The sequence below is a fragment of the Chlorocebus sabaeus genome, chromosome 5, assembly GCF_047675955.1.
Source record: "Chlorocebus sabaeus isolate Y175 chromosome 5, mChlSab1.0.hap1, whole genome shotgun sequence".
In the NCBI taxonomy this organism is placed as follows: domain Eukaryota; kingdom Metazoa; phylum Chordata; class Mammalia; order Primates; family Cercopithecidae; genus Chlorocebus; species Chlorocebus sabaeus.
In genome coordinates, this window is record NC_132908.1 from 51,990,774 (window position 1) to 52,011,871 (window position 21,098).

Consider the following 21,098-nt stretch of genomic DNA (forward strand, 5'->3'; position numbering starts at 1 on the left):
AGTCTCAGAGACAGACCTTCCCAGCTCCAGCCAAGGCAAGAGGCCAGTCCTGAGCAGACCAAAGCTCTGCCACAATTCTTTTCCACAGAGGCTGATGGATTGAGACGTATAATTAATATATGTCTATATATTTATATATAAAAACCCTTGCAAATCACATCCCTCGAGCCAGGTCTTTAAATAATGGAAGACGGTAGATTACTGCTTTATTAGTCCCTTCCAAAAGCTTATAAAAATTATCTTTTGCCGCTGGGAAGACATTTTATCAGAATTTATGGCAACTCAGAGAGTCTTGAGATATCAGATTCAGAAACTAAAGGTGCTTTCTGTGGCTGTTTCTGCAGCAGACAGGCCCTGCTCTCCCCTCTCCTTGTAAATTAAAATCTTGAACATTATCTGCCTTATGAAATAAGACACTTGGCTCTCCTATCTCGAACTTGCTTTTTAATTAATATAGACTTGAGTAGGCAAAAGCCATAAACGTGAGTGAGTGGCTGTAGTGTGTGAGAATGGAATGGCAGAGGGAGACACATGGAATCTGGAAAAAGAGGAAACCCAAAATATATGTCTCTAGGGGCAAGTCTCTGACTTGGGGGGTAAGCATTTCACTAATGGCTTGGAGAGATTTGCCTTTGCATGTTTTCTGGCCAAGGTTGGAAGGCTCCGTTATTAGCCAGCATTCTCCAGGGTCTGGTATCTGCCTTACGGAGGGTTGCGGAGCTGGGTATTTCCAGGTATCTATCCCCTGTTAGGGGAACTCAGGATCTGCCCACCAAGTGTTTATATCTAGAGCAGTGCCCCTCAAGTGTATTCCTGAACCCGTGCTGAGCCACAGACCTTTGTCACTGGCCCACCACAAGAGAAAGTACAGAAACTATGAGTTACGCTTAGCAATAACCCACAGTGATTTGGTATTACCATGGTATCCGAGGGTCTGAGCAATGGTCTCCTCTCACTGAACAGGATTCAGACAAGCTTGGATGTTCTTCATTTCATTTTCCTAGTAATGCTTTTTAAAAATTCTATTTGGCAAAGTTCATGAAAAATGATTTCATTTCATAGTCTCTAGCTTATTTTCCAGATTATTACTTCAGATTTTATTATTTTTTAGAATATTTTCAAAATTATTTTATATGTACTAGGCTATTTTCTAGAGTGTTTCAGCTCAACCTAACCCGATTAATACAATTTCGCACCTTCCAAAACATTTTTTAAAACCATTAGTCTGACCGGGCGCAGTGGCTCATGCCTGTAATCCCAGCACTGTGGGAGGCTGCAGAGGGTGGATTGTTTGAGTCCAGGAGTTCGAGACTAGCCTGGACTACATGGCAAAACTACCATCTTTACAAAAAATACAAAATACAAAATTAGCCAGGCATGGTGGTGCATGCCTGTAGTCCCAGCTACTTGAGAGGCTGAGGTAGGAGGATCATGAGCCTGGGAGGTCAAGGCCGTAGTGAGCTGTGATTATACCACTGTGCTCCAGCCTGGGCAACAAAGCAAGACCCTGTGTCAAAAATAAATAAATAAATAAATAAATAAATAAATAAATAAATAAACCATTAATTTGATGTTCACAAGAGCCCCAGGAGGGAGGTCCTACAAAGACTAGTGTTCCCAATGGATATGTAAGAAAACTGAGATTCACAGAAGACAAACGATTTGCTTAGAATCACTCAGCTTATTATTGTCCGTGTTTTTCACAAGGACTCTCCTAACAGGTAACATCTCCTAGTGGTTTTGCTTTGTATTTCCCTGATGACTAGTGATGTTGTGGGCATCTTTTAATAAACCTCTTGGCAGTTTTTATCTCTTCTTTGGAGAAACGTCTATTTAGGTCCTGTGCCCAGTTTTTAATTGGGTTATATCTTTTCTCGCTCTTGAGTCACAGGTATTTCTTATGAGTTTTGGATAATAACCCCTTATCAGATCTAGGGTTTGCAAATATTTTTTTTTTTCCCAACCCATGGGCTGCTTTTTCATTTTGTTGCTTATTTCCCTTGCTGTGTTGAAGCTTTGTGGTTTGATGTAGTCCCATTTCTTTATATCTACTTTTGTAGCCTGAGCTTTCCCTGTGATGTCCAAGAAATTATTGCCAAGGCCAATATCAAGAAGCTTTCCCTTATGTTTTCTTCTAGGAGTCTTATGATTTTGGGATCTTGTGTTTAGGACAGGCAGTAACCAGTGTCGGCAAGGGTGTACAGAACAGGGTACTCTTGTATGCTATTGGTGGGAATGTAGATAAGTATATAGCCATTATGGAAAACAGTAGGGAAGTTTCTACAGAAATTAAAAACAAGCTACTGTACAATTCAGTATACATCCAAAGGAAATGAAATCACCACTTTGTAAGGATATCTGCACTCCCGTGTTCATTGCAGGATTGTTCACAATAGCCAAGACAGGCTAAATTACCTAGGTGTCTGTCAATGGGTGAATGGATATAGAAACTGTGGTATAGGGCCGGGCGCGGTGGCTCAAGCCTGTAATCGCAGCACTTTCGGAGGCCGAGACGGGCGGATCACGAGGTCAAGAGATCGAGACCATCCTGGCTAACCCGGTGAAACCCCGTCTCTACTAAAAAATACAAAAAACTAATCGGGCGAGGTGGCGGGTGCCTGTAGTCCCAGCTACTGGGGAGGCTGAGGCAGGAGAATGGCATAAACCCGGGAGGCGGAGCTTGCAGTGAGCCGAGATCCGGCCACTGCACTCCAGCCTGGGCGACAGAGAGAGACTCCGTCTCAAAAAAAAAAAAAAGAAACTGTGGTATATACATTATTATACATGTATATAAAATACAATTATATATAAATATATATTTATAATTATAAGCATATAAATATAAATATAAATTTATATATAATTATATAAAATTAATACAATTTCACAGCTTCCAAAACATTTTCTAAAACCATTAATCCAGCCGGGCCGGATTACATATATATATGTAATATATATATATAAAATTTATATATAATTATATACTTATATTATTCTGCCTTTAAAAGAGAGGATGTCCTGGCCAGGTGCAGTGACTCACACCTGTAATCCCAGCACTTTGGGAGGCCAAGGTTGAGGGATCACCTGAGGTCAGGAATTCGAGACCAGCCTGGCTAACATGGTGAAACCCCATCTCTACCAAAAATACAAAACTTAGCTGGACATGGTGGCACATGTCTGTAGTCTCACCTACTCAGGAGGCTGAGGCAGAAGAATCCCTTGAATCTGGGAGGAGGAGGTTGCAGTGAGCTGAGATTGCGCCACTGCACTCCAGCCTGGGCAACAGAGTGACTCTTCTAAAAAAAAAAAAAAAAAAAAAGAGAAGAAGAGTTCCTGACATTTGCCACAACACGAACGAACCTGGAGGACATTATGTTAAGTAAAATAAGCCAGACACCAAAAGACGTGTACTGCCATCTCACTTATATATGGAATCTAAGAAAAAGTTAAATATACAAGATAGAGAATAGAACAGTGGTTACCAAGGGCAGGGTGGGGAGAGGAAGTAGAAGATGTAGGTAAAGTGATATAAAGTAGCAGACATGTAGGATGAGGAAGTCTAGAGATCTAATGTAGAAGATGAGTAGTATAATTAATAGTATATTGTATTCAGGATTTTGCTAAATAGGTAGATGGTAGCTGTGCCAGCCACAAAAAAAGGTGGGTAACTATGTTAGGAGATGGACAGGTTAATTTGCTTCACTATAGTTATCATTTTCTATCTATAGGTATCTTACAACATCATGTTGCATGCCTTATATGCATAATACAATTTATTTTTTTAAAAAATATATGAACAAGGAATGAACCTGGGTAAAGAGTGTGTGCTTTGCATCATTCTTGCAACTTTTCTGTAAGTATAAAATTGGTTTCAAATAAAAAGTAAAAAAAAAAAAAAAATTATTCAGGTTATAAATGGCAGATGTGGGATTCAAACCTAGGCCTCCCAGCTCAGATTCAACACTAATTCCTAGCTAAGGCACACTGATATGTGAAGAGGCAGTCATTGGATCTTCTTTCCTAGGAAGTTTTCAGTTTTTTTGTTTGTTTGTTTGTTTGTTTTTTGCTTTTTTGGTTTGTGGAGGAAGGTGGGAGTAGGGATTTTTTATTTTTTGGTGGAGACAGGATCTCACTATGTTGCCCAGCCTGGTCTCAAACTCCTGGCCTCAAGGAATCCTTCCACCTTGGCATCCGAAAGTGTTGAGATTACAGGCATGAACCACCATGCCCAGCTGGGTATTTTTGTTTTAAAGGGGGTAGCTGCAGAGATAAAACCTACGTACAAGGATAGAATTAAGCCTGTGCTTACCAACAAGACAAAAAGCTTAAAGTAAGAATTTTTGGCAGGGCTATAGGAAGCGATTTGGAGGTAACTCCGTGAGTGTGAATAAGATGGAGACGATGCTACCCGCTGTGCCACACCAGGAAGGTAGGTCCTATGACACGCATTTGCTGAGCAACCCCTGCCTGGGCCATAGGGGAAGGGTCTCAGGCATGGCTTCTGCTGAGCTGGCTGCGGACAGGCAGCTGCCCCGTCAGAGAAGCCTCATGCAGGATTACAGGCAAACTCCATCTGACCTTGGCCAGCGCTGCCTGTCTGGTCCCGCCTCTTTCCCCAAAAAACATGTCGGGCAGCCTTCCAGGATGAATCTTTACTCCTTGTAATAGAGAAATAGGAAATGAGCCTTAAGAGAAGGTGAGGAATTATTGCTGCATTTAATGGCTCTAAAAATATCTCACTGGGGTTGGCTGTGAGTTCACTCCTGGGTGCTGATCCAGTGTTCTAGGGAGAAATGGCCAGACCTCAGGTGGGACATAGAAAACCAAAATGACCAACCAAGCTGAGACCTGTAAGAAGGGATGGCTCATGCCAGGCCAGTGCAGTGAGGGCCAAAGCCGAGATCCCCTGGCTGTGGCTCAGCCCTGGGCACTGCAAGGCTCTCAAGACTGGATGGGTGTGTAACCCACTCTGGGAGGGGTCTGATGTGAGTCCCAGTTCTGTCTCTCCCGGAATTCACAATGAAGTCCTGGCCACATCCATTTCCATCTTCACTCTAGGCCTCTGCACCCCCATCTCTGAGAAAAAGGAGTTTTATCATTTCTAAGCTCCCTTCTGTAGGAGACACCATTGGTTGCCTTCCCAGATCTCATTGCCCTTGTTTTCCTCCCTACAGTTCACGTCTTGTTCAGAAATCCACCCATCCCATTGCCAGCTCCAGGAGTGGACTCCTGCTTATCTGAGCTGATTAGCATGTGGCATTCTGTGGGATTCGTGTCTCTCTAGAGGTGGACATATGTCCTCACTTGGTCCACCAAGGTCAAGGAACACCTTGTACTAAGAGGAAAATATCTACTCTGTATCCTGGAAAACTTGGGCAAGGAAATGAAGGACTTCAACCAAGGCTACTGTCATTCTGAGAAGCCAAGGGGACTCAGCCTCAGTGTGGTGGCCATAAGAATGGGCCTCATAGACCTCCAACTAAAGACAGCTTAATGACCAAGAGCCCTGGCTGCTCTGAAATCCTTTGCCATATTTGTGCCAAAGTCATGCTTCCCACTGACTGCTCCCAGCCAATGCGTAGCAGTGATACTCCATCAGGCCCATTCCACTGAGGACTGTGTGATGGCCTTGTCCAACCCACCAAGGCTGCACAGCCGTCTAGGACACTTCCACCCAACTCTCCTTTCTCCCCCGCCCCTCCCCTGGTTCCCTTGGCATTCCTTTTTTGGGGACTATCTCCAGTGGTGCCAGGAGTCGTCTGAGAACAGAAGTGGAAAGATGAGGATTTGAGACTGGTTCACCCAGCCAGTGGCAGAAGAGGATGCCATCTGGGTTGGTAGGTGGGACATGGATAGTGCCTGACATAAAGCAGTGTCTCAATTGCTGAAGAATTCACCAGGGATGACCTGGGGAAACATCCTGGTGGAGGGAAATGGTGTTCCACGTGGTTCAGGCATTTGAGAAACATGGGGCAAACAGTGCCTATGAGGACGTGGAGTTGGCTGGTTAGTGCTAAGTAGTTTCATCCCTGCAGCCTTGCAGAGGGAGAATAAGAGGGCGATTCACAGGCAGTTAACAGTGTGGAGTAAAAACCCAAGTGCTTTCGTGGTAGATCACAAGGAGACCCTTATCACCTACCCAGAAAGGGCAGACAGCTGAGTGAAAGGTGGAGGACCCTGTTGTTACAACTGTACAATCGCAGAGATGTTGGTTCTGTTATGCAAGGTGGTTCTGTTCCACAAAGACCAAGGCCCTGGTGGGAAAACCTAGGTCCTGAAATACGAAATGGGGACATCTGAACAGATGCCTCTGAGAACGTGGTTTCCACAACCTCCTTGGGCTCTGGGGGGCTTGCAGGAGTTGCTTTCCTTCCCTAATCAGAGCTAACATGCTACAGAAGCTTCTCCCCAACACTGGAACAAGGGTTTCCCTGGGGAGCTGCCCCCACCTCCTCACCCTGGCTGCCAGGCCAATAACTGGGGGCAAACCCCAGCATCAACACTAAGCCTGGAATAGAAGGGAAGGGAATGGGCACCTAAAGCGATGCAAAAATTAGCTGTGTGTCATGGCACAGGTCGCAGCCTGGTGGTGCTCCCAAGACTGGGTTTAAGGGTTCCTGTTCAAGGGGGGTGGAGTACGAAACTAGATCAACAAGAATTCATTGAATTGAGGGCACTTTCTTGGGGCATAGGAATGTAACACCCTGGCAAGGACTTCAGGGGATAGGGCAAATGCTACTGGAGTGGTTTTTAGAAGCCTAGGGAAAGGCAAGTCTGATGCTCAGCAAAGTGGTAATGCCCAAGTTGCCCTGGCAGATGAGAAGGGAAGAGGGGAAACAGAGGGAAGTGGGCTTGCTGAAGTGGGTATATTATGGCAAGTCTGAAGATCCACCAGGGGATTTAGCTCCATGACAGGGCTCAGCAGGCACACCCTCCACCAAGGCCATGAGGAAGGCACCAATGCGAGGACGAGCAGCCTTGCTAAGCTCAGTAGAGATTCTCCCCTGCAAACCTCTAACCATGGGATGGGAACCGACCAAGATTGCAGCTGCTGTGCCCAGAAATCCATGGCCACCTTTGCACTCAGGCCACTCTTCCCATCAGTGAATGAGTGTGGCAGGGATACTGAGGCAGGCTGGGTCCAGAGAGACCCAGGATGCATCAAATGGTGGCAACTTTGGCTGGAGGACTCTCTGATAGCCTTGCTGAGCCTTCTGTTGAACTGCACTGCAGTCCAGGCTGTGCTTATCCAACCTCCCTTCCCTCTATCCCTCCCTGAATGTTGGACTCGCATTGCACTCTTCTCTAGCTCTCTCCCATCTCCTCTCCAAGACGGTTTTCTAAAACTTCCCTGTGCATTTGCTTCTCAGACCAACACATTGAGGAGGAAGCAGGCCAAGGAAGGCCCAGAAGTCAGAGAAAGAATTGGGTGCTTGAAAGTATCACTGCACTGTTGAATCAACTGGCCCCACAGCCCCTTCTATGAAATCCCCACCGTGGTGGCATGAGAAGTTCGTATGTACCGGGAAGAGTTAGTTCTCTGTTCATGGAAGTGAAACCAGCGTCTTAGAGCTGATACAGCATCCCATTACAATCTTTCACGAGACTTTGAAGCTCATACTGTATATTATCATGTTTCAAGCCTCAGTCTTTTCACTCCCACTTTATGCCTATTCTCCCTACAACACAAGGCTCTAGAAACAGTGATTTTTCCAAGGGATGGGCCTTTCTTTAGCAAATAACACACAACTCTATAGACAAAAAGCCACTCATGGGTAAAACCAGTGAGTCACCAACGGCTACTAAGACTTGGTATTTATAAACGAAAATCAGCATGCTAGGAGAGTTTCCTGAAGGCCCGATTCAGCATCTGGCTGAGAAGTCAGGATGCCATGCAACCCCTAGCAACACACAAAGTGCTGCCACATGTTCCCACAGGCAGAGACGTCAGAGGCGAGATGTTCAGGCAGGATCCTTTCAGACCAGGGCACCATTGGGGCTGCCTTGGGCTGGTCTTGGTTTTCGGTTGCTGCTATTCTTACATTTTAATTATGAATCGCTGTTGGTTTGGTTCCTCTTCATCAGCTCAGCTTGTGGTGGGTTGTTGGTTAACCCCACAGCATGTAGAGATACATATTTGCACCAACAGAGTGTGGGGCCTATCATTTTCCAATAACTACTAGACTCTGAAACATGTAGGTGTCGTAGTCTGGTTGTGAATCATCCGTGCCCTTATTTCTATAGCAGAGGTGTACATGAAGATTCCCCAAGTGCTTCTGCGAGGCTTTTCAATGTGATCCCTTCCTTCTGGCTGGGGGATAGGGTGAGATTGACGGTCTAATGACTTTGGTTTGGCCCATGTGAGCTGTGGACGCAATGGTTGGAAAATCAGTGCTCTCTAGAAGATCCAGGACTAGCACTGAAGTCCTGGAGGGTTAAGGAGGGAAGGCTGGAAGAAACAGGGCTCTCGACCCTCCACTCCCACTCCCATCAGAGAATCTCCGTGGTAGGTTGTTGTCTGTGACCTACTCTTGTGAGGCTGAGTGGGACAGCGTGGAGTCAGGGCTGGCATTCGGCAGCAAGCCACAAATGTATCATCACTGCTGTCTGCTGGGAAGGTAACCTGATTCTGTATCATTACTGTGACACCCCAAGGTTAGGGCATCCTGGTAGCAAGCAACAGTAATCAAGCTGGGTTGACTCAAGCAAAAAAAATCAGTTTATTAAAGGGATACTGAGTAGTTTACAGAACAGACAGGAGGGTGGACAGTTAGTCTTGGAGTTAGGATGAGAACCAAGGTGACTTAGAACACCAGGCAGAGAATTCTACTCCAGGTATCAGTACGATGATGATGATGATGATGATGATGATGATGATAGGCAGTGTTTGTTGAGGTGTCCTAAATACTTGATGTGTCTTTACTATTTAAGCCTCCAACAATCCTGTGAGGTAGGGATCATTATCATTCCCACTTTGCAGATGAGTAAACTGAGGTACAGGTAAGTTAAATAACTTGCCCAAGGCCATGCCGCTGATAGATGGTAGAGCCTACCTTGGATGGGCTGTGTCTTTCCATCTTTCCACTGAAGGTCATTGCTCTCAAGCAGCTCCTCTCTCTCTCAACTCTCTCCTTCAAGGTTCCAGTTATAGAAGGGGCAGGACTGAAAAGAACTTTAAAAAAAAAAAAAAAAAAAAGGGTTCTAGTAACCACGCCCACCACTTACTCTTGAGGCCGGAGTCGTAGCAGCCTTTCTTCCCAGTCCCAGGTCCTTTACTATCATCTGCGATTTCCTTACACCCTGACCACACCTGTGTGCTCCTTTGTTACAACTTCCTCAAATGATCTTCATTTGAGAGTGCCATCTGTCACTGTTGTGCTGGTGTCTTTCATAGAATCCTTGAGATCATTGATTAGATACCACCCCATTATTCACTGTACCATTGATGGAGAGTAAATGTGGTCACTTAACGTCAGGCCACTGATTGTAAGACCAACATCAGAGTGTGAAAACGTGTGCCTTACAATTGGAAAGAAATTATTGCTTCTATTTCATAGACGAGGGGATGGCTACACAAAGAAGGTAACTCCTTTGAGGCTACCCAGCCAGCAGATGGCCGAGCCAAGATTTGAACCAGACAGCTTTGTTCTGGATTCTGCATCCTAACTGTACCAACGCTGCTCTGGCTGTGTGGAGCCAGACTCTAGAAAAATCCTGCATGGAGAGAATTTGCGGTGGAGCTAAGGCAAGCAGGGAGAGGAGAGTCCTGACCGGGACAACCAGCCACTGACGGTCTGAAGGGAAGTATGTCCTAGGGGTGCTGGGGCCCAGGGTGGGGTGAGGAGAGTAGAAAGGCCGACTCCTCCTGGAGGAGATGTCAAATACTGCTCTGGGCAGAACGGAGGCCTGCGATGATGTCCCAGCCTCCCCAGAGAGGCCCTGGTCCCCTCCAACCCCTGCCTTCTGAGTTCATCTTGTCATCCATCGACAAATATAGACCAGGAGAAACCTAAATAAATGAGTGGCTGCTCGAAGCCGCAGGACAGCTAACCATAATGGAGGTTTTTGGTTTTCTGCTTGAGACACAAACAGCACATTCCTCAGCCGAAATAGCCGGGTAGAGAAACAGGGCATTATTGGACGGGAACACCCGGCCAGGATGAACCAAACAAGACAGAAATAGGCCCACGCCACCACATGAAGGGAGCGCGTCGGTGCTTGGCTGGCTGTGCTTGGCCTGGCCCTGCCCTGCTGGGGTAGCTGCTGACACCTGGGGAGGCTCCGGCTTTGCCCCAGGAGGAAGGCAGCTGTGTGTTTGCCTGGACTCAGCCTTGGGCAGCTGAGGGTCCCTTCTTAGACTTTCTTAGACAAGGGTTCTTGGGACTTGAGATGGCACATGGATCCTGGTAGCTCTGCACACACACACACACACACACACACGCATGTGCACACACACTCAGACTCACCAATACACACAGCCACATTGTGTACCTGCAGAGCCAGAAATATGTATGTAAGCTCATGTATCAGTGTACACTGCTTCAGACACATGTACCCACATGAGAACAAAGAGGTACACACTGGCCACATTGCTCGTGCACGCAGATGCACACTGCACTCACACCCCCACACACACGCGGCAGCACACATATGCAGAGATCCACATGACTGTGTGTTCTTATCCTTAGAGATGTACACAAATATCCATATGTATCCATAACTACTCGTATGCACACACATTCATATGTACATGTCACTACACATGCAAATATCCACACATGTGAGTGCATGCACATCAGCACATGGGCCCAGGCACGTTGTTCCTGGCCCCTTGGGCCTCCCTCACTCTGGGCATGTTCACCCCAGAGATTGGTGTTCTCTCATCTGAACAAGCATCTGAGGACAGGTTTAAGGGGGCTCCGGGACGGGAGGGTCAAGGAGAAGCTGCCAAGAGAGCCCAGGATCTATCCCATCATTTGCTTCTAGCCAGTCTCTCTTCCCCTCATTTCTCCTGAGTGGTCCCCAGGCAGTTGTAAACAGTAGACCAATTCTAAGGTCTCCCAGTAGACTGGGCCTGGGCCTGGCCACAGCTTGTTGGTACCACTATCACTGTGGATCTCTGGGCTCTGTGGAGCCAGGAATCAAAGCAGTGACGATCATCCCTTTATTCCCAAAGACCTCTACAGTACCTGGTGCTCAGTACATGAATATATGAAACAGAAGAGCAGTGATTGGCATCCCTACTTAACAGCTAAAAAGACTGAGGTCCAGAGAGGCTGAGCAGGACTTCACCAAAGTCCTCTCTGTCTGCCTCCTACCCCCACCCCAGAGCTGCCCCCATCTGTGGAAGCCCTGGTGTCCCCTTCTGACGCCAAGGCCAGGACAGTAAAACCTAGACAAGGCAAAGAGATAGTAATGTGTCCTGGGAGCCTCTGGGCTATCCACCTGGTGTCTGCCTGGCCCTTGACACATCTGTCCTACCCTGCCCCAGGGCCAGGCAGTAGCTTGAGGCTCCAGGAAAAAAGCCCAGTTCATCATCACATCCATCCCCTGAAGCACTGGTTGCCAGGTCTTTTCCTAGCCTCAGATCAGCTCCCCATCTCTGCTCCACCTGTGACTTCCCCAGACCTAGAGATGGATCATGGGTTTCTGGTCCTGAGATCAAGCTGGAGTGAAGAAGGAATAGATGAAGACAGCAGGGGTCAGTGTTTGTTCAGTGGAGGCCACACAGGAGCAGGCATGAGAGGACCAAACATTTCCCAGGCAGGTCACCCAGCAGATACTCAGACACATGGTGTCAGACCCACAAACCGAACCTCTGGCCTCAGCTCAGAGCAGGCAAGGGCAGAAGCTGGGTCTTCCCAGGAACCCACACTGGTGTATTGGGAAAGACCTCTAGTCTGCTCCAGTTTGGGGATTTTCCAGCTTTTGTTTTGCAGCCGCAGAATCTTTTCTTCAGATGATTTTTTTAAAGTATTAAATTAGGGTATAATTTGCATTCAGCAAAATTCACCCTTATAGCATACAATTCTGCTGCTTTAACAAAAACATACAGTTGTGTAACTACTACCACAATCAAAATATAGAAGAGTTCCATCGTCTCCCTAAAATCCCCGTGTCCCTTGTGGTCAGCCCCTTCCCCCACCCCTGGCAACCATGGATCTGTTTTCTGTCCCTGGAGTGTTGCCTTTTTCAGAGCGTTCTGTAAATGGAATCACACATAATGCAGCCATTTCATTTAACACAATGCCCTGGAGACCCATTCGGTTGCTCTGCGTGTCGGTAGCTCATTGCTTTTGGTTGCTGCGTGGAATTCATTGTATGGATAAACCACAGTTTGTTTAGCCGTTACCCACAGGAGGGATATGGAGTTTATTTCTACTTTTCTGCTATTATGAAGATTCTATGAACATTTGAGTATAGGCTTTTGCATAAACACACACAACATATATATTACATCTTTTTGGAAAATACAAGTGGGTTCTGGGTCATGTTATAAGTATATGTTCAACTTTCTAAGAAACCACCAAATTGTTTTCCAAAGTGATTGCACCATGTTGCATTCCCATCAGCAATGAATGAGAATTCTGGCTGTTCTATATCTTCACCGGCAATTGATACTGTTACCTTTTCCCACTATTCTAATAGGTGTGTATCAAGGGACAATTTACTAGAAACTCAAATCTATGGAACAGGTATGTTGAGTTACCCTGGGGAGAGCCAGGAGCCAGAGTAGGGGTTCTCAGCCCTGCACACTGAGACTCTCCCTTACTACAATGGAGGTTCCTGAGTGTCTCTTTGGAACCCAGAACTAAGGCCAGGGAGGGGAAGAGCATTGCCCAAGGTCACACAGCTCAACAAGAGGGAACAATGGGCAAGACCCAGCCCTCTGTCTGATACCAGTGACTTGTCCTTTCCTGAGCACTATGTCACCACTGGAGGGGAGGGAAGGAGGGTTCTCAAGCCATGTCCCAGGGACCTGCCTTGGGCTGGGTCAAGGACTGAGTTGAGTGCGTCAGCCTCAGGGCTATTCCATGTTGAGAGTTTCCAGTGAGAAAACATGGCCTAGGGGAAATGACAGCATCTTTGGGATCATGCAGAGACACACTTTCAAAACCCAACAGGAATGCTTATTAACTGTGCTGCCCTGGGCAAGTCACTTTACCTCTCTGAACCTCAGTTTTATGAACAATAAAATAAAAAGTCTATCTTACTATTTTGTTGGGTTGTCAGATAGATTGCAGCTCATGACACAATTCTTTATTCAATAAATGTATTGAACTCTTTCAGGCCAGACACTGCTCTGGGTGCCAGTATTATAGCAGTGAACAAGACAGACAAGATCCCTGATCTCAGAGGAGACCAGGGGATTCAGTAATCAAATGTATAATATGTCAGTTGTTGGTATACGGTATGCAGAAAAATGAAATATAAAGCAGAATAACAGTATGTAGAGAGAAATGGGGTACTCTTTTAAATAGCATTGTCAGGGAAAGCCTCCTTGAGAGGTGCCATTTGAACAGAGACCTGAATAAAGTAAGAAACTCAACCATATGGATACCTGCATTACTCATTAGCTGTGTGTTCTTGAGTAAGTCACTTAACCTCTCTGAACCTCAGTTTCTTCATTAAATAGATTGAATTAGAATCCTCCTTACTGGACAGTTGTTAAGTTTCAGTGGAGGAAAGCTGGTAAAGTGCAGCAGCAAAATGCCCAGCACAAAGGGCGTGTATATTTTAGTTAATCTCCATTCCTCTCCAAAGAATTCAAAGTCTAGCTGGAGGTTGCAGTTGTAGGATGGACACATAAGACACATATGAAAATAATATAATAGCTCACATATTATTTGAGCACCTGCAATGTGCCTGGCATTTTCACCTGCAATGTTCTGCCTGTCTTATGATAGATGGAATTGCTAGTCCCAATTCTTTACACTTCCTGTAGCCAGGTGTCTTGTCATGTGACTTGGCTGTGTTTCCATCACAGGTGAAATGTGCTCCCCTGCCTTGATTTTGAGCTCAGCCGTGTTACTAGCTTTAGCTAAAGGGCTGCTCACCAATGTGACACAAGCAAGGGCTTGAAAGTGCTTGTGTAATTGGGCTTGTTCTCTCATGTTGCCGCTATCATCATGAGAAGAGCACAGCTTAATGTTTCAAGGAGGAAGACAGAACCATGGAACAAACTCACACACACTGCAGCTTGGAGCCAAGCTCAGCGGAGCCTAGCCAAGATCAGCCAATTCCAAGCCAACCATCACATACACGAGCAAGAAAACATCATTGTTTCAGCCACTGAGTTTTGGAGTGGTTATGTAACATTATGGTAGTGATACCTATATGTTACTGATACATATATTAACCATTTAATCCTCACAAAACCCTTATGAGGTCATTACTCTTGTTATTTTATAGATAAACCCAGGAAAGTTAGATAGTGAATAATTGTTAAGTAGATAATTGAATTTATGCAATCTGATTTTAGAGCCCATTCTATGAACCATGACACTAAAACAGAGTGAGAAAAATGTGTTGAGAGGTGTGTCACATGCTATGTGCACCAGGTGAGGAACTAATTGCACTATGGGAAATAGGAAAGTTTTTCCAGAAAAGACTGTATTTGAGTTGAAACTGGAGTACAGGTAGAATGATATTAAGTAGACGTTGGGGAACAGGAATTCCAGGTAGGAAAATCCAGTCTGAGCAAAAGTGCCGAGGGGGGATACATACGACGGTCTTACAGCTCCCCTCACCCCTCATCACCTGATCAACCCCTACTCACTCTACAGCTCTTAGTGTCACTGTAACTTCCTTGGGAAAGCCTTCTGTAACCTGCTGGACAAGGCCAGTTCCTTTCTCTGCACTCTCCAGAGCACCAGATTCCTCTTTTTCACAACACATACTACAGCTGTAATTATATCAGTATTTGCCTCTATCTGCCTTGGTCAGCATTATAATAGTAGCACCTGACTCATGGTTGGTCTACAAAAATATTCATAAAATTGATGCCATTCGACAAATGTATTAGTTATGTATTGCTGAATAACAAATTAGCCCAAAACTTAGCAGCTTAAAATAATCATGAGCATTTATTATTTTGCATCATTTTGTGGAACAGGAATGCAGGAGCAGCTTAGTTGGGTGGTTGTGGCTCAAGGTCCCTTGTGAAGTTGCAGTCAAGTTGTCAGCTGGGGCTGGGTCATCTGAAGGCTTGACTGGGGCTGGAGGTTCCTCCTCCAATATGGTTGACTCACAAGGATGGCTGGGTGATGCCAGTTGTTGGCAGAAGGCCTCAGTTTCTAATCACATGGGCCTCTCTCTAGGGTTTTCTGAGTGTCCTCACTGCAGGGTGGCTCATGGCCTCTAGAACAAATGACTCAAGTGTTCCAAAAGGAAGGATAACCAGGTACAGTGACTCACACCTGTAATCTCAGAACTTTGGGAGTCTGAGACAGGAGAATTGCTTGAGCCCAGGCATTTGAGACTAGCCTGGGTAACATAGAGAGACCCCCACCTCAACAGAAATAAAAATAAAAATTGGCTGAGTCTGGTGGCCATGCCTGTAGCTTCAGCTACTTGGGAGGCTGAGATGAGAGGATTGCTTGAGTCCAGAGGTTGAGGCTTCTGTGAGCTGTGTTTGCATCACTGCACTCCAGCCTGGACAACAGAGCGAGACCCTGTCTAGAAGAAGAGGAAGAAGAAGAGGAAGAAAAAGAAAAGAAGAAGAAGAAGAAGAAGAAGAAGAAGAAGAAGAAGAAGAAGAAGAAGAAGAAGAAGAAGAAGAAGAAGAAAGAAGAGAAGAGAAAGAGGAGGAGGAAGGAGGAGGAGAAGGAGAAGGAGGAGGAGGAGGAGGAGGAGAAGGATGAGGAGAAGGAGAGGAGAACAAGGAGAAGGAGGAGGAGGAGGAACAATGTCTCCTATGACTTAGCCTTAGAAGTCACATGCTGTGGCCTCCACTGGATTTTCTTGGTCACTGTTGGCCAGCCTGACGCAATGTCAGACTATGTAAGGGTGTGAATACCAAAAGGTGATGCACATGGGGGGGATATGTTTTTTGATAGAAAATAACAGGGTTGGGGCAGGTGCATGTCTGATTTCCAGACTGGATTCACAGCTTTGGGTGCAGGTGGGTAATCTAGGAGTTGATTTCAGAAAGCAATGAAGGAACAAGAAGAGTGAGACAAGGAAGGGGGAAAAGCAAATAAAAGATGTGTTAGTGAAGGAGTCACCACTGTGAACCCCTGAAACACAATCCCCTGAAGGGTCCTCAAAGGTACTGGCTAGAGCATGCCTCAAATTGTCTCCTCGAAGGACACAAGACTGTGGCATTTATCTACCTAGTCTATCTGTTTCTCATCAGTTCAATGGGGTATTAACTCTCCTAAGCACCCTCCCAGAAACCCCTGCAAAACACACACAAGACTAGGCAAGCTGCCAAGGCTGTGAAGAAGGCTGAAGACAGAAAAGCTGAGCAACGAGGCAGTACTTAGATGAGATGAGGCCCGTTTGCTCTAGAATTGTCCACCACCCACAGCTGCAGCCACAATCCTAGGTGGCCTGAAGGGATGTGGCTCAGATCTCAGGAAACATATGCCATAGACTCTTCAGAGAGGGCAGTTTGGGAGGGGTTCCCCAGGAACATGGGGCATACAGGATAAGAATTCATCAGTCCTGGGATAAGCAGAGGATGAGGGAGCAGCAGGTGCAAAAGCCCTGAGGCAAGGGTGAGAAGGGCTGGCTCCAGAACCCTCCAAGGAAGTGTGGTCAGAACTGGGCAAGAGGAGAAAAGAAAGAGATGAGGCCAAAATACTCGGTTGGGGTCAGATCACGCAGCACTTTGCAGGCCATGGCAGGGAATGACTTACTGGCTGTGTGACCTTGGGTTGGTTCCTTCACCTCTCTGAGCTTCATTTTTTACAGATGTGAGGATTAAGTCCGACAGCACAGATCAATTTTAAGCATGGTGTCTGGCACACAGTTAATGTGATATAAATGTTTGGTATTGTTAGCAGTGGCAAATCCATATGGGTCTGTGGCAACTCAATTCTCACCTCCTCAGAGGAAAGAATTCATCTGAGGGCACACGGCAGAGTGAGAGACTGTGGCAAGTTTTAGAGTAGACGTGAAAGTTTATTAAACAGTTTTAGAGCAGGAACAAAAGGAAGTAAAGTATACTTGAAAGAGGGCCAAGCAGGTGACTTAAGAGAGTCAAGTGCACAGTTCAGCCTTTGACTTGGGATTTTATACATTTGCACGCTTACAGGGGTCGCATCTTGTCCCCCTGATTCTTCCTTTGGCATGGGCTGTCCGCAGGTGCAGTGGGCTGCCAGCACTTGGGAGGGGCCATATGTGCAGTGTGTTTACTGAAGTTGTGTCCATTCTCATTTGAGGTGTTTTTTCCTTACCAGTCAAATGTTCTTGGAGGAAGGTCATATACCAGGCAAACTCCGCCATTTTGCCTTTTAGAGTACATGCTTGAGCCTGCTTGCCCATACTTGAGCCCACTCACCTAACTCCTGAGATCTTATCCAGAACTGCTGATCGCCAGCTTCAGGTGTTTTTTATCTTTTGGGAGACTGCCTTCCCCTGCACTGGCTGCAACCAATTATTATTTCAGAGACACTTTGACAACTGCCTGACCATGCTGGTGGCCTGGCATTCCTGGTGGGGTCCCTCTCCTGCCCTGCTTATGTCTGCCTGACTACCTACTGTAATAGTATATTGTTGATTTCATTCTCATCCCAGGCCTTCCCCACTCCAGCTCCCTCATTCACTTGCCCCTGTCTCCTCAGAACTCCAGTTTCAAGCAAAATGCAAAGCCTCATGCTGTTCCTAGTCAGGCCACAACAACCTAGCACCCTGCTGGCAGCAAGATGCAGCTGAGAACCGTTGCAGGTCCCCCGAGGTCCTTTGGAGTGTGACCAACCCATACCCACAACTCCCTCCACCCCAGCTTGGCCAAGCGGTTCACATGGCCCAGCCACGCACACCAAGCTCCCTGCACCAGCTCACTTCTGCTCCTGCTGTCCCATCTGCCAAATGCCTTCCTCTCCCCCACCATCCTCTGGCTGGTTAAAAGGAAAACTCATCTCTCTACATTCGCAACACTTCTGAACTAAGTATGTGAGTTTTCCACACCAAGGAATTCTATAATATTCTGCGGATACCAACTGAGTGTCCAGCAATTCAGCTCAATTCTGTCACTGACTACGTGGAGTTAGCATGTGGAGTTAGCATCAGACCATACCGGTAAAGGGCTCAGTCTTACAAGACTATGCCCCACTTCAGACGCCAGTTGAAAGTCCCCAGTGTCCTGGACTAAAAATCGGGGGTTCCCACAACCCCCTCCTTGAGCTTGAAATTCCCACAACCTCCTCCTTGAGTTTGACGATTTGTTAGAATGGCTCACAGATCTTAGGGAAACACTTTACTAATGTTTACTGGCTTTATTAAAGGATTTATTTATTTATTTATTTATTTATTATACTTTAAGTTCTAGGTTACATGTGTATACATGTGCCATGTTGGTGTGCTGCACCCATTAACTCATCATTTACATTAGGTATATCTCCTAATGCTATCCCTCCCATCCCCCCTCCCCACAATAGTACCCGGTGTGTGATGATCCCCTTCCTGTATCCAAGTGATCTCATTGTTCAATTCCCACCTATGAGTGAGAACACGCAGTATTTGGTTTTCTGTTCTTGCGATAGTTTGCTGAGAATGATGGTTTCCAGCTGCATCCATGTCCCTACAAAGGACACGAACTCTTCCTTTTTTATGGCTGCATAGTATTCCATGGCGTATATGTGCCACATTTTCTTAGTCCAGTCTGTCACTGATGGACATTTAGGTTGATTCCAAGTCTTTGCTATTGTGAATAGTGCCGCAATAAACATACGTGTTCATGTGTCTTTATAGACATGACTTGTAATTCTTTGGGTATATCCCCAGTAATGGGATGGCTGGGTCAAATGATATTTCTAGTTTTAGATCCTTGAGGAATCGCCACACTGTTTTCCACAATGGTTGAACTAGTTTACAGTCCCACCAACAGTGTAAAAGTGTTCCTATTTCTCCACATTCTCTCCAGCACCTGTTGTTTCCTGATTTTTTAATGATTGCCATTTAACTGGTGTGAGATAGTATCTCATTGTGGTTTTGATTTGCATTTCTCTGATGGCGAGTGATGATGAGCATTTTTTCATGTGTCTGTTGGCTGTATGAATGTCTTCTTTTGAGAAGTGTCTGTTCATATCCTTTGCCCACTTTTTGATGAGGTTGTTTGTTTTTTTCTTGTAAATTTATTTGAGTTCTTTATAGGTTCTGGATATTAGCCCTTTGTCAGATGAGTAGATTGTAAAAATTTTCTCCCATTCTGTAGGTTGCCTGTTCACTCTGATGGTAGTTTCTTTTGCTGTGCAGAAGCTCTTTAGTTTAATTAGATCCCATTTGTCAATTTTGGCTTTTGTTGCCGTTGCTTTTGGTGTTTTAGACGTGAAGTCCTTGCCCATGCCTATGTCCTGAATGGTATTACCTAGGTTTTCTTCTAGGGTTTTTATGGTTTTAGGTCTAACATTTAAGTCTCTAATCCATCTTGAATTAATTTTTGTATAAGGAGGAAGGAAAGGATCCAGTTTCAGCTTTCTACTTATGGCTAGCCAATTTTCCCAGCACTGCTTATTAAATAGGGAATCGTTTCCCCATTTCTTGTTTTTGTCAGGTTTGTCAAAGATCAGATGGCTGTAGATGTATGGTATGATTTCTGAGGGCTCTGTTCTGTTCCATTGGTCTATATCTCTGTTTTGGTACCAGTACCATGCTGTTTTGGTTACTGTAGCCTTGTAGTATAGTTTGAAGTCAGGTAGCGTGATGCCTCTAGCTTTGTTCTTTTGACTAAGAATTGTCTTGGCAATGTGGGGTCTTTTTTGGTTCCATGTGTACTTTAAAGCAGTTTTTTCCAATTCTGTGAAGAAAGTCATTGGTAGCTTAATGGGGATGGCATTGAATCTATAAATTACCTTGGGCAGTGCAGCCATTTTCACAATATTGATTCTTCCTATCCATGAGCATGGTATGTTCTTCCATTTGTTTGTGTCCTCTTTTATTTCACTGAGCAGTGGTTTGTAGTTCTCCTTGAAGAGGTCCTTTACATCCCTTGTAATTTGGATTCCTAGGTATTTTGTTCTCTTTGAAGCTATTGTGAATGGGAGTTCATTCATGATTTGGCTCTCTGTTTGTCTGTTACTGGTGTGTAAGAATGCTTGTGATTTTTGCACATTGATTTTGTATCCTGAGACTTTGCTGAAGTTGCTTATCAGCTTAAGGAGATTTTGGGCTGAGATGATGGGGTTTTCTAAATATACAATCATGTCGTCTGCAAATAGGGACAATTTGACTTCTTCTTTTCCTAACTGAATACCCTTTATTTCTTTCTTTTGCCTGATTGTCCTAGCCAGAACTTCCAACACTATGTTGAATAGGAGTGGTGAGAGAGGGCATCCCTGTCTTGTGCTAGTTTTCAAAGGGAATGCTACCAGTTTTTGCCCATTCAGTATGATATTGGCTGCGGGTTTGTCATAAATAGCTCTTATTATTTTGAGATATGTTCCATCAATACCGAATTTATTGAGAGTTTTAGCATGAAGGGCTGTTGAATTTTGTCAAAGGCCTTTTCTGCATCTATTGAGATAATCATGTGGTTTTTGTCTTTGGTTCTGTTTATATGCTGGATTACATTTATTGATTTGCATATGTTGAACCAGCCTTGCATCCCAGGGATGAAGCCCACTTGATCATGGTGGATAAGCTTTTGGATGTGCTGCTGGATTCAGTTTGCCAGTATTTTATTGAGGATTTTTGCATCAATGTTCATCAGGGATATTGGTCTAAAATTCTCTTTTTTTGTTGGATCTCTGCCAGGCTTTGGTATCAGGATGATGTTGGCCTCGTAAAATGAGTTAGGAAGGATTCCTTCTTCTTCTATTGATTGGAATAGTTTCAGAAGGAATGGTACCAACTCCTCCTTGTACCTCTGGTAGAATTCGGCTGTGCATCCATCTGGTCCTGGACTTTTTTTGGTTGATAGGCTATTAATTTAT